The sequence below is a fragment of the Panthera pardus genome, unplaced genomic scaffold (genome assembly GCF_024362965.1).
Source record: "Panthera pardus isolate Hobbes unplaced genomic scaffold, ASM2436296v1 HiC_scaffold_8, whole genome shotgun sequence".
NCBI lineage: Eukaryota > Metazoa > Chordata > Mammalia > Carnivora > Felidae > Panthera > Panthera pardus.
The window spans coordinates 50548094-50573270 of NW_026527013.1; the positions used below are offsets into that span (position 1 = coordinate 50548094).

The 25177-nt window shown below is 44.3% G+C and overlaps 1 long non-coding RNA gene across 2 annotated transcripts in view; it reads right to left on the reverse strand.

Annotated features, from left to right (window-relative positions):
- The window catches only part of LOC109254410 (uncharacterized), a 71017-nt gene that overhangs the window by 44829 nt on the left and 1011 nt on the right, over nucleotides 1-25177 (reverse strand). The window lies entirely within an intron of this gene.

A 25177-nucleotide genomic window follows, 5' to 3' on the forward strand; every position in this document is an offset into this window, starting at 1 on the left:
ATAGAGCCTGGAAATCAAGAAAATAAAGAACCTGATGCTTTTATTTGCCATTTCAGAGACAATCAATGCTTGTTAACCAATAGTGAGTATGGTTGTGACAGCCCCTGGTATTACCATTAAGTTAAGCAAAATGTCCTGTTGGACTTGTCTTCTGGAGAGGCAGGAGAAAAAAGGGTCAGGAACATTTGTATCACTCTCCAGCCAGGCTTGGGGAGAGAAAGCCCCAGGGGATGGGGTGCATAGAACTGAGAATAGAACATAACAGGTTGAGACCCTGGGACCTGGACAACATGGGCCCCCAAATGCAAAGGGGGCTTAGCAATAAAGGAGCCACTGGTGGCCCCAGTGTAACAGCTCCCTTCTCTTTCATCTCTCTCTGTCTCTCTCTGGGACCCAGCTATAAACATCTTCAAACCATTCATTCCCTCAGGCAGGAGCTGAAGGGCATGCTGGAACACACATGATCATGATCTCCTGGCACTCTAGTCCACTAGATGGGCCAAGTCTATGATGATGCTGGACAGCACCTACAGTACAGGGTTGAATTCTGAGAGTGAGTTGGGCTTTAGGTCCAACCACTTTCCAAACTCCTGGGTAAGCTTCATGACACATCAGTTATGGTCCCATGCGGAACATCTCGTCCCTCACAAGTTGTTAAAGTCAGTGCCTTGTGAGGGCTGCCACTGGGCACCAAATACATTTTGGAAGTGAAGTTACAAGATGTTGCACAGATGCAATCAATCAATCAATAAACCATCAGAGAATATTGCTAAGGTACCCATTTACTTCCTAGAATATCATCTTCATATCAACTGGTGATCCCTACCCAAAACATGAAGTGCTTTTCTCATGGAGGTTATGACTCAGCTGCCTGGCTGTGATGGGTGTCTGTCACGCACACTCCAGCCGCATATACCCTGGGTTCTCTTAATTCCTAGGCGCAAGGAGAAAGGGAAACACAGGTCAAGGTGCTACAGAGCAGGAGAAGGACGAGGAGCTGTCTGGGAAGAAAAACGGGGTGCAGAATCACGAGGGAAATGAATGAGAATAAAGGAACAAAGGTGGCAAAGGATGGGGTTGGCATGGAATCAAAGGAGAGGAGGCTAGGCCAAGCTTAGGCAAGATGGTCATTAATGAATATTGGCTTGTCTTTGGCAAAAACGATCTCCTTTGGGAAGTAGTTTGCAAAGTATAGTTCCTATAGGAATAACCAGCATTGCCTAGAATTTGTTGCAGGTACAAATTCTCCATCTCTAACCTAGACCTACTGCATCAGAAATTCTGGGAGTAGTGCTTAGCAATCTGTATTAACAAAATTCCCAGGAAATTACATGTTAACTTTTGAGAACCACTGCTATTGGGTATCCAGTGACCATTGTCTCCAGGTTTCAAAGCACTGCCCACCTAGAGAATAACTGGGTTTTGTCTCTATTCTTCTCCCCTCCCCTCATGGAATTGTATGAGCTCTGCCAGGACTCCCCATTACTACTTTCCATGTACTAAGCCACCTAATTCATATTCAGGTACTAACATTGGCCCCAATTCACCTTTCCCTGTATCTGGTACCCTCTGCCATGAAGCCATGCAGTACCTCCACACAAAAAAGATGTATAACCCTATCCCTTTTCTTTGGGCTTGGTCATAGATCTGCTTTGCCCAAAAGGATGTTAGCAGACATGATACAAGTAGGGGCTTGCAATCTGCTTACGTGGTTGAGCTTTCCCTCTGCTATCCCTATGAAATGAGCTCCCCCAGAAACACTCCACCACTTCATCCTGCTCCCAGAAGGAACCCATGTAGAGCAGAGCCAAACCAGCCATCTAAGCCAATGCACACACCTGAGTAAAATAAATACTCATTGTTGTATTCCATAAAATTCTGGCTTTATTGGTTACCCAGATAGCTACCCATTACACTGGGGAACAGTGGATTTGGGTGCTAGTCTCCTGGGTGATCTGTGTTCTTTACAACATAAGCTTCCTGACATCCTCATGTCTTATGGCACAGTAGGCCTTGTAAGGAGACAGCAAGGAATACAGTCATCCCCCCTTATCCACATTTACAGTTACTTGTGGTAAACTGCAGTACAGAAGCAGGTGATCCTCCTTCTGATGTATCATCAGTTAATAGTAGCCTAACGCCACATCACAATGCCCACGTCACTCACTTCATCTCATCATGTATGTATTCTATCATCTCACATCATCACAAGAAGAGCAAGTATAGTACAAAATAATTTGAGAGAAAAAGAGACCACAGTCACATAACTTTTATTATTGTACATTATCATCATTCTGTATAATGAGTTCTTGTGAATTTCTTACTGTGCCTAAGTATCACAAGTAGGTATGTATGTATAGGAAAAAACAGATGGTTGAACCCTGAATCTACTATCTGTGGTTTCAAGCATCCATTGGGGGGTCTTGGAATGTATGTCCAGCAGATAAGGGGGGGACTACTGTGTATTTTAAGGAGGATCAGTTTGGGGGATGGGGAGCTCTCCACTTCTCTCAAGCCAACTGAGAGCAGGGCTATCCTATGGCACTACTGGCTCAGCTGATGAGAGAGACACAGAGGACAGGGGGTTCAGAAACAAGATAGAAAGGAAAGACAAGAACGAGTTTGAATGGACAAGAGACACTGGCTTAAAAGAGAAGGAAGTAACCGTCAATAAATGCCATATTGGGGCGCCTGGGTGGCTCAGTCTGTTAAACTTCTGACTTCAGCTCAGGTCATGATCTCATTATTCGTGAATTCCAGCCCTGCATCGGGCTCTGTGCTGACAGCTCGGAGCCTGGAGCCTGCTTTGGATTTTGTGTCTCCCTCTCTCTCCACCTTTCCTCTGCGCACGCTCTCTCTCTCAAAAATAAACATTAAAATTTTTTTTTTTTTAATAAATGTCATGTTGTATCCTCATCACCTCCCACTCCCGAGGCCCCCACAGGAAACCTGCAAGTCTCAGCTCTAGGCAAACCTATCTTCACTCATGCCTGCTTCTGATCTCACTGCCCTGTCCCCTGCCTCTCACTTAGCAAGGCTGAGAGGAGACAGGGCCAGTCTGAGATGCAGCATCCTCTCAGTGGGAGGCGGCTGGGGACTATTTGTATTGAGTGAATTATTCACTCTGGAAGCCAAGTACTCCCACCCGGGCTCTCATACTGCAATTTATTATCCCTGGAGTGCTCTCCTAGGTGGGGTCACAGCAGGGAGATGCCATCCAGGCTTTGCCCTCAGAGCTGCCTGGGAACTTAGACACTGAGAGAGGCAGCTTTTGTAAGGTGCCAGCTGCCATGGTGCAGCCCTGGCTGTGCCGGGAAACCTGAGGTTGCCCTGGTGATCGGCATGCAGCTTCCCCATGTGGCAGATGACACTCACCACAGGCATGGCAGAAGCATTGGTTCTACATGTCAAATCCTGTCAAATGGGGCAATGATTTAAAAAGTGATTTCTGGCAGCCAGCGGTGGGGAGCTGGCAGTTTTCAGCACTCAGTGACAGTGTCTGAGATATGTTGTGAAACAGCCTCTCTTCTCAACCCCAGTGAATTCGGCGGGCTTGCACTATAGAAATATCAGGCACCCCTCCCCAAGGCAGGGATGTGGGCTGGCCACAGCTTCCCGGACAGAAAGGGAGGTGGAAGCCAGTGCTGCCGCCTGAGTACTTGCTTTATGCCAGACATTGGGCCAAGTGGTTTACATAAATCACCTTAATTCACCCACTAACTCAGCAAGGTGGTCTCCTTATCCCCATTTTGCAGATAAGAATAATAAAACTCAGGGAGTCAAGTCCACATCGTTGTTACGTAGACAACCAGGGTTGAAATCCAGACTTAGAAAGCAAATCTGCATTCTTGCTGTAACACACTATAGGAGCTTGTTCATTTTATTAATTGTCACTTTATTATTAACTTCCAGAGAATAAAGACTAGGTCTGTTCTCTCCCTGGGCTAAGTTTACTCACATTGCATCATCTGGTCTTCTCAGTGCTAACGTTATCCTGATTTTACAGATGTAAAAGTAAAGCTCAGAGGAGTTAAGGAACTTGCCTAAGATCACACAGCTAATAAGTGGTAAAGCCAGGACTTGAACAGAAGCCTGATTCCAGAGTCTAAATCTCTGATCAGGTGCCCATTCTTTAGGTCGTGGATGTGTATGCATGATGGCCCAATCATGTCAGCTGAGAAGTTGTCACCAAGCAGAAAAAGAGCTCCCTAAAGAAACTAGATTTCTCAGAGTACATCCTTTTTGAGACATATGCCCTTGCTTACATCTGTATTCATGGCAAGCTTGAAACTTCAAAAATACTTTGGTAATGAACTCTACCCCCTCATACAACTGCCCTGACCCCGCCTTTGGAGCTCACCTTTGGAAACACCAGGAATGAAAACAATGATCTGAATGAGTGTCTATAAAAGTAAGTTACTTCTTGGATGAGAAACAATATTAAAAATATATTCTGAAGGGTCAAATTTCCCCAGCCTGAAAACATCCAAAAATGGAGATAAGAGAGATAAACGAGAAGAAACAGAAAGAAACAGGTCTATGATAGTTTTCCACTCATTAATCCTAATTCTTCATGAGTTTGGAGAGACACAGGAGGAGTTTCCATGTGGACACATCAGGGGCTCCCTACCTGAGCTCATATCCTAATAAACCATTTTTTATTTCAAAATACCTGCTTTTTCTGTTTGGTTTTGCCTGCTTAGCATCCATTCTTTCTCCTGGGAGCAGCATCCTAATGTTCCTGGAGGGGAACTACCATCTCCTACTTCTGTTCTGGGGTTTGGGAGGGGACTCTACTCCCCAGCCTCAAAGACACCTGATGTACATAACTCTGGTCTCACCAGTGGGCATGCTCTGTTGCCTTGGCCACAGGGATTGGTTCAGGACCTGCTCACAGCTCAGCCTGGGCCACTCAAGAGGAATCTGAAGCTTCTGGGGGAGTTACCGGGAAGGTCAGCCCTCTGCTCCTATATGTGTCTACAGCTGCAGGAGGGCATGGTGGCAGTGGAGACTGCGATGGAGACCCTGCCTCACAGAAAAGTTGTGAGATGGGTGGGGACACTGACTCCTGACTATTTGACCTTCTTTTGCCAAAGGAACAGATGTAACCTCAGCTTTCCCTGTGTGGCCAGATTGGTGCATTAAGAAACCACAGTTTGGTTCTTCAAACATGGCTACCAAGACAACCTAACTGATATAATATTAATGAGCAGAATCCAAGAAAGAAGCACAAATGGCCACTCCCTATATCCTAGGGCACTGGACAGGAAATCTAATATTAGCCATGTGCCTCCTAAGTCCCATACCCTGGGCGAACATTTTTCTTATTTTGAGGGCAACCATACCTGCTTCTACCCAAGTGGTCCTTCTTCCTGGAATAATCTCTCTGCTCATTTCCTCCAAGCACACTCCTACCCATCCTGCAAAACTCTCCATCACCCCCTCCTCTAAAGTAAACAGCCACCTCCTCTGGGTTCCCATGATGCCAGCCCACATCTCTGCAGTCACTTCTACCAAATCCTTGTTTTGTATCTGCCTGTATGGTGATTTTTTTATTACCAAATTAAGGGATGTTCAATGTCAAAAAGAAAAAAATCCTAACAATAGGGAATGAGATACAAAGGGAGATAAATTCTCCCTCAATCCAGTGTCTCTCCCTGGAAGTAAACATCATGAACACTCATGAATCCATTCAGACACTGTTGATTGCACTGTGATAAAATGTCTGTCACAAAACATGAACTCTCCAAAAACAGGGATTCACCTTCATTCATTCTGCAGTGGTACTGTGGGTCCACTCTGCCTGGATTCCAAGCCTGGCTCAAATATTTACTAGTCTGCGACTTGGGACAAGTTAAATTAAACTCTTTGCACCTCCCTGTCCTCATCTATAAAATGGGACTCACACTGGTTACCTATCTTATCAGGTTCTTGTGAACATTAAATGACTTAATATAAAGTGCTCAGAACAGGGGCTAGCACATGGTGTGTGCGGTGTAAATGTGTACCACGACTACTGTTAGTCTCCATCTCCAGTGTCTGGCCCTAAACAAAAAGTTCTGAGTAAAGAGGCATTTCTCCGCAGTCTGCACACAGTTAAATGGACTCCACTAATTCTGCTGACTGTCTCTCAGGCAGACTTCTGGCACTTTCTCACTGGCATTTCTTCCCCTTAATAGGATCCACTTTCATCACCACAACTATTTATTGAGTCTTTATCATGGGCCAGGGCATATTTTACCCTCTCAATATTCCTGTTAGAAGTAAGTATTCATGGGGCGCCTGGGTGGCTCAGTGGGTTAAGCGTCTGACTTCGGCTCAGGTCATGGTCTCGCGGTTTGTGAGTTCGAACCCCGCATCGGGCTCTGTGCTGACAGCTCGGAGCCTGGAGCCTGCTTCAGATTCTGTGTCTCCCTCTCTCTCTGCCCCTCCCCCGCTTGTGCTCTGACTCTCTGTCTCTCAAGAATGAACAAATGTAAAAAAAAAATTAAAAGAAAAAAAGTACTCACTAGTGTTCATAACAGCATTATTCACTATGGCCAAAATATGGAAACAAGCCAAAACATGGAAAAACTTGGTCAAAGTTCCCACAACTAGTAAAAGACATTAAACTCAAGCCTGTCTGACACCTAAGTACACTATCTGCCCAGTATGCCCAGTGTGTTGTAGGTGTTTAATAAATATTTGTTGGATGGACCAGATAATAGAAAGCTTTCGTGACACTTTTCCCTTTTGCTATGTTTAATCAATGGCTTCCTGGAAACAGAGATGGCAAATGATAATCAAGTAAAAGTAAAAAAGATGTCAGTACTATCCTTGTTCACTCCAGGGCTCCCAATCCCCAAAGGAAGCAAAATCCTTGGAGCTGCCAGTGAGACACAGTTCTCCAAGAGCAAGCATACAACAACTGCACAAGGTGATAAGAGCTGGTGGGGGGACATTCCCTTTTCCAGTACATCAGCCACACTGGTTCTGAAAGTCAGTGAGAATCAAAAAATATGGAGATAGGTCCACAGAGCTTTGCTCAAAGAAAAGCTGTCCCTTTACAGATGAAGAAAGTGAAGCCCAGAGACAGAGAGATTAATTCAATGCCCTCCATCCTACTGGTGGTGTAGCAGGGGCTAGAACCAGACCTCACATTCCACAGGTCCACAAACTTGGCAGTAAGAAGACTGTGTAGCCCTGGTACCTTCAGTATACACCAGGTCAAACTGGTCCTCCGTGAATAGCTGTGTGATCTTTTTTTTTTTTTTAATTTTTTTTCAACGTTTTTTATTTATTTTTGGGACAGAGAGAGACAGAGCATGAACGGGGGAGGGGCAGAGAGAGAGGGAGACACAGAATCGGAAACAGGCTCCAGGCTCCGAGCCATCAGCCCAGAGCCTGACGCGGGGCTCGAACTCACGGACCGCGAGATCGTGACCTGGCTGAAGTCGGACACTCAACCGACTGCGCCACCCAGGCGCCCCAATAGCTGTGTGATCTTAAGCAAGTCACTGACTCTCTAGGACACTCAGTTTCTCCACTGATAAAATAAGATGTTAATTCTTCTATTTGGATTAGTAACAAGAACATAAGAAAAAAACAGAAATTATTAAGTAAAATACAGCCAATGCAATAGAAAAGTAGGCCAAGAAACAAACAATTCACAAAAGAGGGAACATAGTGCCAAAGAAAGATATGTGAACTGATGTTCAATATCATTAGTGATCAAGGAAATGCAAATCAAAGCCACAATGGGAGACAAAGTTTTTTTTAAATGTATTGGCTTGGAAAAAAATTTTAAATCTGACAATTCCAAACATTGGATTGGATATAATACAAAGGCTTTCTTATACATTGCCATTCAGAGCGAAAATTAGTGCAACCATTTGGAAGAAGTGAGACACATAAGAAAGTTCAAAGGCCACACTGTTAACAAGAGCAAAAGTCTGGCAACCACCCAAAACCTCATGAGTAGAAGAGTGAATGAATAAACTGGGATATTCCCACAGTGTAATCTTCTAGAACCATCACCATGGATGAGGTACACAGAAGTGCACAATATGGATGGATCTCAGCAAGATATTTATTACACTGAAATTGTGTCAAGTATGGCAGCCTTTTGTATAAAGTTAAAACAACTAAAATGAAATATACACATACATCTTTATGGATGCATATAGATGCAATACAAGTATAAAGAGGAAAGCCAGAGTGTAGTGGAAATGGGGTTCAGGACAAAGATTGCCTCTGTTGGGGTGGCAGGGATGAGATGGGAGAGGGAGCCCTATGGGTAGATATGAGTCCATGTCAATGCCTGAGCTTTAGTTCTAAGTCCAGGGTCGTGAGTTTTCATGGCATTATTAAAACATGGGATTCTGAGCGTGTGTCATGAACCCAGAGTCACTATCCATGTAGTTCTTTGAAGCTGAGGACCAAGGGTGACAACAGGGATTCCTTCTTGGCAGGGTTGCTGGGAGGATTTAGAACGTATGGCCCAGCGCCTGGGCACCTGCACCGGAACATCCAGTCCTGGCTGGTGGTAGTGGTTGAGTGTACAAGTGGCTTGAGAACAGCTTGAAGTGAGCTAAAGAAAACCAAACTTCACTCCAGCTCCCTCTGCCTCATGGCTCCACTGATTTTGTGAATCAATTCAATCTCTCCATTCTCTTGGGCATCTTGCTTTTAAAGATCACATAGCTCTGGGTCATAACAAGACCCAGTTACTTTCAAAAGCTTCAGCCAACGTTCTCTGGAGAGTAACCTCTTCAGAGTGGTGTGACAGGCTTGTATTACCTTCCCTTCAGAAGGACCTCTCATAGTTCGGTCCCTGGCCCTGTCTTCTTGAAGGATTTCACATGGCCAGGACTTTGCTTTAAAAGAAAAACTGGCTTTCAACAGAGGTGGGGGTGGGGGTATGTTGTTGACATTGCTCTCTCACCCCACTGAAGGTAAGAGTTTTCTTTTTCCTCCCACACAACACAAGGAACAGAGAAGTCATTTAAGCCTTATAAATACTGGCAGGCTCAAAAAGCAAGTCGCCAGTCTTAAAAACATGTCTCTGTTTCCTTTGGCTATTCTGCAAATCCAGTCATATTTTCAGATAAGAAGGTAAACAGAGGGTGGAGGAGATTAAGAAGGCCTGTCTTAGGCCAGTATCTTTATAGAGAGACTGCGAGAAGAAATGTTACTGGAGTCTTTCCCTTTCAGGGAAAAGGATAGTAGCTAAACCCATAATAGCCCCCAAACCTAGGAGGGTGGTAGAAGTAGGCACTTCTCTCTGCACCTCCAAGAAAAAAACAGAACACCAGTGAATTGGGTGCCAGACATATTTGTGCCAGATCCCAGTCTCGGGACTTAGAGGCAGGGAACAGGGTGGAAAAGGAAATTGGTAGAGTCTGTAGGGCTGCCTCTATCCACTACTTGGATGGAATCGGCTGCCTGGAGAGGTAATAAGCCCATCATCTCTTTGAAAAAGAAATAAACCCACACCTTGTGGTAAGCTTCTCTTAGCAAGGATGCTGAGGAATGTTCTGAAGGTGGGAGAACCAGATCGGAAACTTGAGGCTGGGGAGATAGGAAGGATACAACAGAAACCCTCTGAAACTAGAGGCAGAAGTTGGCCTAACTCAAGGGTGGGTTCACAGCTTCTACAGTATTCTCAAAGAAACACATCACCCTAGGAAAGATAATGAAACAACAGACTAGGTGATCTTCAAGGTGTCTGACTCTGTCAAATCCCAGGATCTGTGATCCTTTAGGTCTCTGAATTCAGGGTAAGGCATGTAGATATTTCATGAGATAAAGATGTACCCTAAGTGGCATGGGGGCTCCATAAAGGCAAGGATTTCTGTGTGCTTCCTTTACTGTGCTGCACCACTGGCATCGACAACGGTGGCTGGCACATACTTGGGAAACATCTGTTGATTTATGTGCATGAATGAACCCCAGTCAAAGCCTCTACTTCTTTTCCTTTGAGACCCCTGGACAAATGCAGTCTCTCATCTGGCTGGCGGTGGTGATGGCTGGGCCTTGGCAAATGCTCATCTTTGGGCCTTATCTGCACAGATTCAAAGAGTCTCCCCCATGATTCTAGTGATAATCTCATCTGGAATCTAATGTCAGCTCCTGATTACTCAGTCTGATGGAGAAACCCTGAAATGTCCCCCTACTTCTAGCCTGGAAAGAAAGCTGTTAACTGTGGCCCTGGACACCAACTTTATAAAAGGCTTCTGATGCCCCTGACTTCAATCCTTCCCATGTCGCTGATATTGAAACCTAACTGTGTTGATATTGGTCTCTAAGGTAAACAAAGCTTTACAGAGGAAATGTTTGGAACTAGAGATTCCTGTTTGCTCCAAGTTTGGACTAATGGCTGGAATAATGAACATTTCCATTCATTTCCTTTTAAAGTACCACTGATAATGTAGCTAAGTGGAGAGTCCTAAACCATTCCTATTGGTCACTTACCAAAAACAGTTTCTGAACTACAATCGATACTTCCCACCCCTGTGGAATTTCATAGAGAGAAGGCCAAGAACTATTCCTGTGTGAAGGCCTCAAGACCCTGAGAGGAAGAGCAAGGAGAGAAGGGGGAAAGAAGAGAAGGTTAAAAAACAAGAGAGTGACAAATAGCAGTGGCTAATCTGAATTGCTAATCTCCACTCTGATTATGGGCCTGTCACAAAATTAAGCCTTTTAAATATATTAACTCATTAAGCCCTTTCAACAGTCCTATGGGAAAGGTTCTATTTATCCCATTATAGATGGGAAAACTGAGGCCCAGAGACTTGCTCAAGGTCACACAGCAGAGGTGTGACCAAACTGGGATTTGTACGAAAGCCTGTGCTCTTAACCACTGGCTTGCACTGTCTCTCTTTATGCCCCAATTCTGCTCCTCTTTCTCTTTACCGTGTGTTTCCTTCGCCACCTATGAGGATGGTTTGACTTAAACAGTGACTCAGAGCCTGGAGAGAAGAGAAATCAAGCCTATGAAACAGGGCACTCAGGGTGGTTCTATATGGGTGGGTTGTAGATTGCAAAAGCTAGAGATAGAAGTGGAGCTTTGTGGGTAGGCCAGGGAGCTTGACCAGGGCCAGGGCAGGATTTGATGTGGAGGAAAAGCGTGGCCAGGACTGTGTGTTGGAAACACACGCTGATTGTGGCATGCCAACCCTCAATGGGCCCCGAGCAAGACAGACACCGCTGCATTGAGGAAGCCGTCTGGCCCACGGCATTCCCGGAAGGGGCGAGCCTGGCAAACCTCAGCCTCGTAACTCAGTCTGGGAAGCCGGCCCCTGTTGGGTTTGGCAAGGAGGCGTTTGTGAGCTCAGCAGGAGAGAATGCGGAGTGTCACTGGTTTAGAGAGGAAAAGAATCTGCTGCACCAAGATGACAGCTGGGCCATCGCACAGAAAGGCTTGGCAGTGCGTCTGGGCTACCTTTGTTTCTAACACGTGTGGTATCACATCCGAACCAGAGTCAGGCTCCTCCATGGTACATGGGGGCGTAAAGCTCTGAAAATGATCTCTGTGAATCTCGTTATCCCGAGTGTGGTCCAGAGACCAGCCGTGTGGGCATACCCGGGAGCTCATCAGGGATGCAGATTCTCAGGCTCCACCCAGGCCTGCTGAATCAGAATCTTTAAAGTCTGAGAGGTGCTGTCCTAGACATGCCCTGACCTAGGATCAGAATCTCTGGAGCTACATTTCTCAAATCTGCCTGACATATAAGCTCCCCAGGTGAATCAGATACAGGCTGAAGTTTGGGAACAAACACAGGAAACCTGTGAAATGTCATAAGGCATTGAAGCCTCATCTCTCAAATGCCTCCCTGACACAGAAATTTCCCTTTGAGCTAGCATGGAAAATATCATTAGTTGATTTGCAGTCCATCTACTTGTAAAAAAGGATTTATGACAGTTCGTGAACAGAGAAGATGGTTAGTGAAGCAGCATCACAGACTGGATTGCAGGGAAACTCCACCAGCCCACAACCCACTAAACACCTTTCTCCATATGTGCGGTATGACAGAGCCTAAAATCCCGCCGCTGGGTTTATCCCTGTGCTTCTTTTTAAAATTATAAGTTTTCCTTGGAGGAAAAGGCATCTTTACATTCAGAGTAAATTGCTGATGACTTTTCAAAGCCTGCTTTCCTGATGGCAATCTGTGAGCAAGTTCTGTCATTCTACCTCCAAAGAAAATCTCTAGGGTTCCACTTCTCTCCACCTCCACAGTGGCACTGGGTCTCACCTGCAAAAACCTGACAAGACCTTCCCACATGGTCTATTTCTGCTTCTGTCCCCTCTGATCTCTGTTCCACACAACTCTCAAGGCAGTCACTGAAGGAGGGAAATCACATCATGTCACATCCCAGCCTAAAGCCAAAACCTGCCTGTATCAGTTTTCTTCAGCTTCTGTAACAAATTACCACAAACATGGTGGCTTAAAACAATAAAATTTATTATCTCACAGTTCTGGAGACCAGAAGTCCAAAATCTGTATCACTGGGTTGAAATCAGCATGTTGGCAGGGCCATGCCCTGGAGACTCTAGAGGACAATCTGTTCTTTGCCTCTTGCAGCTTGTGGAGGCTATCTGCCTTCCTTGGCTTGTGGCCACATCACTCCAATCTCTGTCTCCATGGTCAAAATGCATTGTCCTCTTCTGTCTGTCCACTTTCTCACTGCCTCCATCTTTATAGAAATACATGTGATGGGGGCGCCTGGGTGGCTCAGTCAGTTGAGCATCCAATTTCAGCTCAGGTCATGATCTCCCTGTCTGTGAGTTCAAGCCCCGTGTTGGGCTCTGTGCTGACAGCTCAGAGCCTGGAGCCTGCTTCGGATTCTGCATCTCCCCCTTTCTCTCTGCCCCTATCCCGCTCATGCTCTGTCTCTCTCTGTCAAAAATAAATAAACATTAAAAAAAAAAAAAAAAGAAGGAAGTGCATATGATGGCACCCAGGACCACGTGGATAGTCCAGGATAATCTCCCCATCTCAAGATCCTGAATTTAACCACATCTGTAAAGTCTGTTTTTGTCATATCAGATAATGGGGACAGTTCCAGGACTAGGGTGTGCCTATCTCTGGGGATCAATCGGACTACCACACTGTCTTTCCATTGCACTTGATGAAATCCAAAGTCTGTACTGTGGCCCCTAAGGTCTCATGTGACCTGGCCCCAATCCAACTGAGACCTTCTCCTGCTCCACTTTCCTCATTTTCCAGCCCATTCCTCTGGTCTGCTTTTAGATCTTAAAGTAAGTACGTCCCTGCCACAGAGCCTTTGGTCTTGCTGTTTCTTTTGCCTGCAGTGTTACCACTCTGGGCCTCATTTGCTGGATGAATGAATGCATAAATCAATGAGTGAATGTCTTATTCCTAAAAACTCAGGTAACAAGATGATGGGGAAAGTGGAAACAGCAGCATGGGCAGAAATGAACTTCATCTACCTCTCAATTTTTCCTAGAAATTATTTGGCTAAAGATGCTTCACCTACTCTTTTTTCAGTTGCCAAACACTTCAAAATACCCACACCTCTTAGGCACCGGAGGCTCCTTAGAAAGGAGGTGCCTTAGATGGTTGTAGCCAAGGTGGAACTGGGCATCGATAGGAATAATATCACACGGAACCATCCCCACTCTCCTCATTCTTGAAGAAATAAGACAGTCCAGGGTACACAAAGCTATTTTGACTTCCAGCAACAATTTCGATGATGTTTCTTCTAGTGGTCAATGAATGTTCACTGTTGATTTTAGTGGCAATTTTACAAAGGCCACTGCTAATGGCTGCATCCTGCCCTGGAGACAGCATGCCCGCCAGTGGTTAAATGACCTTTAATTATCTCCTGATTCTGAGAGAAGGTCTATCATTAAGTGGAATTTCTTGCATGCTATTATGATGAAAATGTAAACAGAAGTTCTTCCTGCCCCAGAAAGAAGTCGTCTGAGTTCCATACAGTTATATAAATCAATAGTGGTCACTACATTATAGGTAGTAGGTAGTCTAGATTGACCAACTCATTTTCTTTTTAAAAAAATTTTTTTAATGTTTATTTATTATTGAGAGACAGAGACAGAGCATGAGCATGGGAGGGGCAGAGAGAGGAGGAAACACAAAATACAAAGCAGGCTCCAGGCTCTGAGCTGTCAGCACAGAGCCCGATGCAGGGCTTGAACTCACAAACTCCAAGATCATGACCTGAACCGAAGTTGTACGCTCAACCGACTGAGCCACCCAGGTGCCCCTGATCAACTCATTTCCTTCCAGTTTTCCCAGGTCTTTCTCCACTAGCACTTTAAATCCTGAATCCCAGGAAACCCCTTAGTCTCAGATACACTGGGACGACTGATTGCCCTAGTGGTAGCTAACAGGCCTACCTACCCCTAACACTTGTGGGACATAAGGAAAAACGGTATAAGTAGAGGCCCATGGGGTGTATGTCTAAATATACACAAGTTATAAATCAAGCTAACATACTGCTAAATAAAAATATATTCTATCCTCCTACCCGACAATTCTTCAAAACAACCTAGAAGGCTGAGTTTGAGTTCCAAGCTCTTGGACTTCCCTCTGGTTTCTGGCCTGTCACCACCTTCTCTTTCTGCTCCTAGCTCTGCCCCACACCCCAAGGGGTCTTGCTTAAATAAGTGAAGACACTCAAACTCCATCCACATCCCATAAGCAACCACCTCTTGGTTTCCTCCTGGGCCTAGGGGTAAAGTGTGACAAGATTCATCCTTGGAGGAGAATGGTGCTAGGGCAGAGGCCCACTCTGTTCTACAAATGAGACTGGGGCCATTGACGAAGAGAATTCTGGGGTCCATGGAACCTAAGCCTGGCCTGAAAGGAATGGACCTGAAAGGGAGGACCAGGACCAGATGGGTTTTCAGGATAGGAGCCACTCTTCCCTGCTGGCAGTCATCACTCACTAGAGTCCCCTTGACATTAGAAATGATGGGTTAATTTCCAATTTCCATATACACCACCAGGGCTTCCTGAGCACAGGTTAGAGTTGTTCAACCAGGAGAAATAAAGTTTGAGCAAAACGTTACAGATGCCATGAGACTGTTCCTAGAAAGAACTGAGGTCATCACTAGAGAAAACAAAATTATAGGACAGTAGGGAAAAGAAGTCCTGTATCAAAGAGGAATAACTACTTAAAAAAACGGCTCTCTTGCCTGGAGATTGATAAGTGTCTGCCAGAGAGGGGAGACTGGGAGTTTGAATGTCATCCTTCTGAGTCCATACTAATGCAGAATTTCTGTTTTCCTTCAGGGGATTTACTTTAATAGATGATGCAGACTGATCCAAATATCAGTGCATGCTGAACATTACCTGTCTGTTCCTGCAGTCTTGATCATGTGAGTATAGCAAGTATCAGGCAGCCAGTATTACAAAGTTAACCGCACAGAAGCGATAGGATGATGATATGAGATGGTGGAAAAGATCACCAAGTTAGAAAATACGGAGGTCTTAGTTAAAAGCATAGTGTCAGATAAGTTGGGTTTAGATAATTCCTCTGCCAATTAATAATGGTGAGACTGCAAGTGAGTTACTTTGCATATTTGAACCTTGTTTTTAACTCCTAAGCAAAATCAGGATCGAAATAGCACCTGTTACATGCGACTGGTATGAGGATTAATTCAGATAAAGCATATTAGGAACCCAACCATTGTTTCTAACATTCTAAGTATTCCAAAATATTGCTTACTAGGAGAAATGATGGTAGGGGTGCTGCTGATGGTAAAGGCTGGATTGCACTGGTAGAATACTACTAATTAGTGTCAAGAAGAAGTAATACTATTGTAGTAATACAGAAGAGAGGCAGATTACATGGATTCTGAGGCTCACGGTTCTTGGGTCTAGGAAGGAAATTCTTCAAAGATAATTAAGGTACTTAAGAATAAGGGGATGATGTATGGACTACACCTGTGGCAACTGCGGAATACCAAACAGGACTGACAGGGAGACACAAGGAAACATGACTCACACATACCTTCACTGAGAATACATGGCACAAACTTAGTGTCAATGAGCCTGGAATCATCTCAGACCACGTGGGGGACACCAAGAGAAGTTGCTGAGGGAGCTCGCTGTTGTATTCACAGTTGTACAGACTCGAGCTGAGTCATCACAGCAGTTCAGTAATATCTCAAGTGATAGAAGACAGATCACTCACTGGCAAGCCTGAATCAGCACCAGGGCAAGCAACTATCCCCATCCGTGGCCAAACTTAGGTACCACTCAATGTGCAGATGAATCATTTCTAAATTTAGCACAAAGATTTCCAAATTATCCCAATATGATCTAACATCTGGATGGGAGATATTTATTATTGAGTTCGTGTTTGAGGAGGGGACATAAGGAGAGAGAAAAAATAGAGAGAAGGCTATGTTCTCTAAGAAAACTATTTTCTTTTGAAATGACTATTTTTGCAAAAATGACTGACTCACATTATTTTTTCATCACTGAAAAGGAAAGAGAGCATGTGTAATGGATTGCTTTACACTAAATAAAGACATCCTGTGGACATGAGGCTTTCTAATTCCGTTTTATATTATTCTAGCTACATTTAAAATGCACATACGAGCATAAGATTGATTCATTTCTGCGTTGGATTGCCTAAGGTCTTTCTACTTTTACAAATAACTTCCCACAAAGCTTTCTCATGCCTTCTGGGATGCAGGAACAGAGTTCACCCCAAGATGCTCTCTGACCTGATCACCCCAAGTTCTTGCTCTTTTTCCCATGGGCTGTGAGGCTCAATGCAGACCTCTTGGTTCTTTGGGAGTAGAGTAGGAAGGTCCAAAGGCTCTCTTTGCCCTGGCTTCTCAACACCTTTTGTTACAGAGTTTCCACTTCCTGGGCACAAAGGGGGAAAACATTCATGGTTATTTCCATGAGCTCTAGAATCAGACAGAACGGTGTTCCAGTCCTGGCTCTGCCAATTCACTCTATGTGACCAACAAACAAGCTGTTTATCCTCTTGTGAGCCTCAACTGCCTCATCTGTGAAGTGGGAATATGTAGAGACACTAACTCAGGAAAGATTAGGTGTTGTCTCAGTGGCTGTCTACATCGCAAGGGCTCCACAAAGCTAGCTCTTATTCTTTCTAATGGAAGAGTGTTTGGAGTTATGTATTTAGACATCCAGGAAGTTAAGCCACTGGGATCTGATGTTTTAGGTAATGGAAAACTGTAATCTCCAGCCAAACTGAACTTCTTTTGCCTCAGGGTTCATGCTTTTCCTATCATAATGCTCCCCATTCATCACCTTTTGTTGCAATTGCTTGTTTAGCATCTCTTTTTCCCAGGAGACTTGATTCTGTGAATCTGTTTTCACTGCGCATGTCTGACACCCAGGGGAGCTCTTGGTACAGAAAGAGATGTGCAAGAGTCATTCAGTGAATGAAAGACTGAACAACCAATGAACCAATGAAATGACTGAGTAACTGATAGAACCACAGACCAAATGACTGAATGATCAACTGAGTGATCAAATGAACAAATGAATGAACTAATGAATGAATGAATGACATTGGTCATGTAAATTCAACAGGATGTGAAAACACTTTCCTGGGGCACCTGGGTGGCTCAGTCGGTTAAGTGTCTGACTCTTGGTTTGGGCTCAGGTCATGATCTCACAGTTTGTGAGTTCGAGCCCCACATCCAGCTCTGTGCTGACAGTGTGGAGGCTGCCTGGGATTCTCTTTCTCTCTCTCTCTCTCTCTCTCTCTCTCTCTCTCTCTGCTCCTCCCCTGCTTGCTCACTCTTTCTCTCCCGCTCTCAAAATAAATAAACTTAAAAAAAATAAATTTAAGATCTCGTGGTTTCGTGAGTTCAAGCCTCGCATCAGGCTCTGCTCTGGCAGTCTGCAGGGGAGAAGACCTGTGAACATACGACAGACCCTGCTTGGGATTCTGTGTCTTTCTCTCTCTCTGCCCATCCCCCACTCACACTGTCTCTGTCTCTCTCAAAACAAATAAATAAACTTAAAAAATTAAAAAAAAAAAAGAAAATACTTTCCTAGTGTGACAAAAGATACTACTAAATAAAGAATTTAAACTTGGAAAAGTAAGGTCTTTAGGGGGATACAGAACACCTGTTTTTTAATATCTCAGAGTTCAATTCACCCACCCCCACCAATGATAGGATGGGTGGTAATACCCTACTGAAAAACATTACTCATTCCACACTCACACGGCCCTTAAATTGTACATCCTTCCCACCCTCCATCATAATCCAGAATCTGTTTGACAGTTTCTGGTCTCAGCGTGTCTATCTGTGTCAGATGACATCATGGCCAAACCATGTGTCTTGGGCTGTGAGAACAACTTGGGAAATCAACAGGAAGCCCCAGATCTTCCAATGCCTAATTTCTGATAACTAAGAATCTTTCCTGAAATCTCCCATCCACCGTTTTCTTCTCAGTGAGCTCATCTAGTCTTTCCAGAAAGGCTGATCAGTGGCAAGGCATTGCTGGACTTCGTCAGGGGGATTTGGTGTCTTCATAACTTGTTCATCAACCACAGGACACACTCATCTTTCAAGAGTTCTGGAATTCTGCCCATGGATGTCTGAACACTCCACTGCAATCCCGAAGGACCTCTTAGAATGTACATGTTTAGCCACAGAAGATCCAAACTGTTTTTAAATTAAATCCTGCCTCCCATGAACATACTTAAAATGACCGTTGAACAGTATTTTGACAGTCCTATCATCCTCCTAAGAATCTGTGATTGTAACAAAATACATGGAACACTCATTTAAAGCCCTTTTCCTGGTGTAAGGGAGTGGGGGGAGGGAAAACTCCCAAATCCAGGCTGATGACAATGTTAAAGGTCACTAGGAATATTTTCTAAGAGAACCAAGCATGGTAACCACTTGCCTAGAAATTAGTTAAAAAGTAATTATACAGTTACCACACCTTTTCCATGCTGGGCAAGAGATTGAATACTTGGTACATACATTAGCACATTTAATCTGCCTGGGAGTCCTAGGATATTGGTATTACTGTTTCCATTTACAGATAGGTAAATTGAGGTTCCCAGTGGGTGTCCATGCAGGGATTTGAACCAAATGCCCCTGACTTCAAAGCTGATGCTCTTACCCCTCCACAGGTTGCAACACAGTTACCAAGATAGGGGAAAGGATGGCTATTGACAAAGTGGAATGGAATGGTGGAATGTAACTGGGGCCAGATAAAATAGTCCCTAAAGTCTGGGGGAGAGAAGACCTATGAACACATGACAACGGTTTTCTAACAGATCAACTGTCACTATTCAAGAAAGGGAGAGCCCTTCAAAGACATTGCAAAGGCTAGAAAAAACATGTAGATAACAGCTCTAGGAAGGCAGATGTCAGCCAAGGTAACACAGAACCTTCTAACAATGAGAGATGTCCCAAACTGCCAGATTGGCCCAGTAAGAGCATGTGTTCTCGGACATGGAAAGCATCCAAGCAGAGGGTAGGTGCCGCATGGGTGGGGATGGGAACTTGGAGGTTCTGGCCCTCTTGTTTTTTTGGGGGGTAGATGCCCACTCATCAGCTGACAAGTTTACCCTGCCTGCACCTGATCACCATGTGCAAGTAAAACAATGTCTGCAGAAACAGTCTAATGCAAGTTTCATCTCTGAGGCTAAAGGAAGGAATAGCAGGGAACTGTTACTCTGAATCTATTTGTGGATTTGAAGACATTCCAAGTGACAGAAAACTTGGGAAAGGAAGGAAACCATGGGTATTAATTACTTTGTATCAAGCAATGGGTTGGGTGCTTTGCACATGCCCCCTCATAAAGCAGGGTGCTACCCTCTGGAAGTAGGGCTGATCATTTCCATCTTATAGCTAAAGCAGTCTAAGAGAACAGTTAATTTGCCCATGGCCACATAACTAGTAAGTAGTATAATCAGGGCTCAAACTCAGGATATTGGTATCACTGTTTCCATTTTACAGATAGGTAAGTTAAGGTTCCAAACCCTCACTCTTTTCTCAACAGTTTTCTGCCAAACCCAGCAGCAAGAGAAGCATTTTGCTGCATCTTGGCTGCAAAGTTGATGCAGGTCAGCAAACTACAGCGATTCAAGAGGGTCTACCTCAGTAAAGGGCTCCAAGTCCCCCAGCGTCTCACATTCAAGCCTTGTCCCCAAAGACACAAGACTGGCTTTATGTCAGCTGGAACCCTGGCATGGGAACAGAACATTTGGAAGGGCCGTCAGGCGTAGACCAAACTTTTGCATACGACCCACATTCATTCCTCACAATGAGCCCCACTGTGACACAGGAGAGGGCCGAGGCACAAGGGAGTTATGCACCTAAAGCCACTGTCAATGGCCATGGGCAGCCTCCTCTTCATGACCCTAGAGCAGCTGTGGCAGTCTTGTCATGGGGAAGGCCCCCAAATTTGTCTTGTTTCTCCCAACACCTCCAACTGGTCTTCCTATTCTAAGCGTTTGCAAAGCTCCAAATCATTTTAACTAATTCACATGCCAAGAGCAGAAAAGACTACATGAGAAACCCAGAGGGTGTTCTGTATCTCAACAACCCAGCAAAGGCTACAATGAGATCATCTCTAAAATCCACTCTTTCAGTACAGGTCAGGGCCCTGGCTAGACACACTTGAAGGGGTGACTGAAGGAAATTTAATAAAGGCACTCTCAAAGAAGGAGAAAACAAAGTTCAAAGGACTCACTTGAGAAGAGGAAGCACCCTGAGGCCAGTGACAGCAGGAAGCAGGGACCACGCCCAGGCCTGAAGCAGCCACGGGAGAGAGCTGTCCCCAGGCTGACAGGAGCTGTGGCTGTAGGTAGAAGAGCACGACCATCTCTAAAATCCAGGCCAACAAGGCGGAAGAGGGGAGATTAAATACACACACCCCTGATCTCCTACCAGTCTCCTGCTTCCAGGAAGACAGCAAAGGGGCCCGAGAGTGGAGACCCGTATGAGTCTCCAGGTACAGAGCAAAGAGTGGATATGGAAGAAAACACAAAAAATACCCATTACAATCCTGAAAGGTGAGGAGCCCATTCTCCCCGTCTTAGTCCAAGCTAAGCCCTTACTGTAAAGCCAGACATCTTGTGAGTGATCCCAGTTGGGTTTGGATCCTAACTAGCTATGGGGCTTTAAGCAGCTTAAATAACCCAGCGGGGCTCCATTCTCTTACCAGCAAGTAGGCAAATACATTGTCCGAATGCCTGCGCCCATCCCTGTGACAGAGCTAAAACACATGCAGAGATTTTCTGGGTCTAAATCCTGGCTCTTCACACTCTCTCACTGACCTGGCAAATAAAGGGAAGGGCTCCATTGCACCATCAAGTGGGATATGTATCTGATATTCAGAGCAAATTTATCTCTGCCTCCTAGTAAATAACACATTTGAGTCACAAGTGGCCTTAGAGATGATGGCCAGCCATATCATTTTAGGAGAGCTAGGATCAAAATGTAGGGCTCTGGACTCCTGATCCAGTGCTCCTTCACAATGGATAGATTCTCCTTGGGTACTTCACAGTCCCAGTCAAAGTTGGGCTACAAAGCAGGAGAATGCTTGGGTCCAAAAACCATGTTTTGTTTTTATCCAGATGTTTTGACCTTATAGACAAAGCCTTTCCTGATCTAGGAATCCATCCAAAAATCTGGAAAAAATTAGATAATTATTCTAAAATTAAAGTCACTGTAAGAATGGCAGGAAATAAACCAAAATATTTAAGTTGTGAACAAGTCATATATACTTGGTATAAATGATGGTCCAAGTTGATACAAATTAAAACATGTAAGTGGTTTATGGTATATTTCTATCAATTAATATTAATATATTAAACTATATCATATGGTTCAGGGATTATTTATATCAATCAATTATTACACATCAAAATATATCAGGTGACTCATGGATTATTTATATATACCTATTCTTGGGTGCTGGGTGTTTTAATGAACACAATAGGTCTAAAAACTCATAACCAAATAGAAGCCATCACTCATGTTTGCATAGTAAAACAACTAAGCCACACCTGCTACAATGTAACAATAAAAACATCATCATTGTGAGCCATTAATTATTGGCAAGTTCCTAAAGTGTCTGGCATGAAGCCAAAAGGTCTGGGTTCAAGGTTTGCTTAGCTTCTTTCTACCTTTGTGACTTTGGCTAAATCACTTGCCCTTCCCAGTGTACGTAGAGTTGAAACAGAGTAGACCAGACATGTAGTTATTGGTTTTCAGACCCTTGGTCTTTCCACGTGATAACAAGCTAGGTCTCTGTTAGTACCTCTTGGGCATCCTTGCTGTGAATTAAATAGTAAATCAGATACTGTCATTCCCTGCCCTTGCTTAAAACTCTGTAACTGCTCTGTTCAATATGGTAGCCACTGCCCACAAATGACTACTAAGCATTTGTAGTGTGGTTAATCTCAACACAGGTGTACTGAAAGTATAAAACACACACCAGATTTCAAAGACACAGTACCAAAAAAAAGAATGTAAAATGTCTCAGTAATACTGTATATCAATCACAGGTAGAAATGACAACCTTCTGGATATACTGGGTTAACTAAAACATGTTATAAATAGTTCACCCATTTCCTTTTACCTTTTTTTAATGTGGCTACTAGAAATGTTTAAATGACTTATTTGGCACACATTATGTCTTACATGGAAAGCACTGACCTATAATTTCCCACTCTTCCCAGAAAAGAATTTAGCCTCCATAGCAAGGTCCAATGTGATCCAGTTACCAAATACCTCTCAGGTCCCCTGATGTAGTCTCCCTGTCCCTCACTGCCCTCCAACAACAGCAACCTTATGATCTCTCAGACACAGAAAACCTGTACCCCCCTTAGAGTCTTTTCACTTATGACTCCATCCTTCTGAAATGTTCTTTCCATGGAGACTCTACTCACAGATGACTCATTCTCCTTCTTCAGGTCTTAGCTCACATGATCCCTTCAGTCAGGCCTTCCTGGACCATCTGACGTGAAAGGACCACATATCGAGTGAATGTCTTTTCCATGTACTTCCTCCAAGGCAATCACTGCCATCCTCAATTGCCTTATCTAATTATCTGTTCACCTGATTAACGCCTGTCTCCTTCCACTACAATAGAAGCTGTGTGAGGGCAGGAACCTTTTCTGTCTTATTCATGGTGTGCCATATCTCAGCTCAGGGCCTCCTAACCCATTGTAGTTCTCAGTTCAATGTTTGTTGAATGAATGAATGAGTGAACAATGAAAAGGGCAGGAGACAGAGTGAAAAGTCCCAGTTGGGACAAACCCATTGGTAATGACAATAACAACAACACCATTTTCAAGTGCTTAACTTTTTCCCCATAATCAATCCTTAAGATTCATTTGAAAGGTAAAGCAGTACAGTTGAAAGGACACAGTTTGGAGTTAGAAATCCTGAGTTCAAATTTTAGCTCTGCCACTTACTGGCTATGTGACCCTGGATAGAGCTTGACTGTCCAATATCTCCATTTTTCTCCCAGAAAAATAATTAGAATTATTTTGGAATAATTAGAAGTATTCTGTGATTGTCTTGAAGTTCAAGTAAGAGAAGAACTTCGTCAGCTGGAGAGCTCCAATGATGTTTATGACACCAAAACATTCTTGAAAGGGAAGGATTAGTTTATGTACCTGGGGTGTCCCCAGTACCCAGCACAGGGCTTGGCTAAGGCAGGTGCCCCCAAATTGCTTAAAGGATGAATGAAGCTTCTGATAAGCCCCAGCACCACAAAGCAATGAGCATTGGGAAAATCAGATCTCTCACTGTTCCTACCTAGAAATGACAGTCCACTTTCTTCCAAACAGAAGCAAAAGGATCTCAGAGCTAGAGTGAAGCTGAGGTGTAATGGTCACATTTCCTCCTTTTTCCAGAATAGTCGAAAAATATAATAGTCTGTCCAGCTATCCAGCCAAGACTCTGAACTATAGGTCCCCTGGAACATTTGGCTCAAGAGAAGGGTTTGAAGAGTCAAAGTCAGCATCTTTAGCTGGGGACAGAATAAGTACTAAGCAGGGACTGGGGGGGGGGGTGCCTTTCTGCCCACAACAGGTTATTTTCCAGAAAAAAGAGACTGCGCCACCCCAAGCAGTAGCTCCTGATTCTCACAAGAGCCACAATATCTGCCTCCTTAAATGACACTGGGGCCAAGGGTAAAAATATGGAGAGGAAGAGGGTCATGTGTTTGGAGCTACACAGTGTTAAAGTTAATACAATTAGAATTATTCCATGAAACAATAATTTCTCAAGATGGGGCAAAAGGGTGGCTGGGAAAGGAGCGAGAAATGACTTCACTGAGAAGGCTTCTGCCCAGTTTGCTAGGGATAAAGCCTGTCTTTGTTATTCTCCTGGCTTCTGTTCCTGTAACTCTGAAATACAAAGGCTTCTGGCATGACTTCCCAGTTCAGCACTTTTGTTCCTAGGATTTGCTACTGAATGGGCTATTCACATGGAAACTCTTTCAGGCCAGTCTTCTGTTGGCCACCGTTTATTTATACACGGGTTTACTGTGCAGCCCACCTTGGAAGTTTGGACAAACTAAACCAGGTGTAGCACTGCACCATTTCTTCCTAGCCCTGCCTGCCTGCTCACTGCTGATTAAAAGACAGAACCCAACCTGCATTCATTCAACACATGTGTTCCAAGTGTCTGTCACATGCTAGGTGTTGGGGCTACAGCTGGGAGCAAGCAAGACAAACATCAATTCCAGCAGATCCACGAAGGAGGAAAATGGGGAATCATGAACAGAAAGCCAGCATTTTCCAGGAATGTAAAAAAGGAATCATAATTTGGGATCGTTGGTTAAGATTTGGGATTGCTGGGGATGATGATGTTATGTTAACAACCAAACTGGAGGAGGTTTTAAGAAGGAAAGTATCTCCAATAAGAGAGGAAGCCCTAGAATGTGACCTGCAGCTCCCCCATCCTCCCAAATAAGTCACATAAAGTACTTTGAGACCACTCCCCCCCCCCCCACCCTTTCAGTCTCCCTGCAACCTGGTTTATGTTAGCCCACCTGAGTCCTGGTAGAAGCGGGTACTCATTTCTGGCAGTGAGTTACAGGACCGAAAACCTCACGAAACAGCAGTATTCTCCCCAGGGTAAAAAGGGGTTGGGGTTTAGTCCTCTGTCCGGGCAGGGAAAATGCCCCCAGGACCCCAGGTTTGTAGAACCCGCTTAATAGAGATGTGGAGTTATAGGCACACA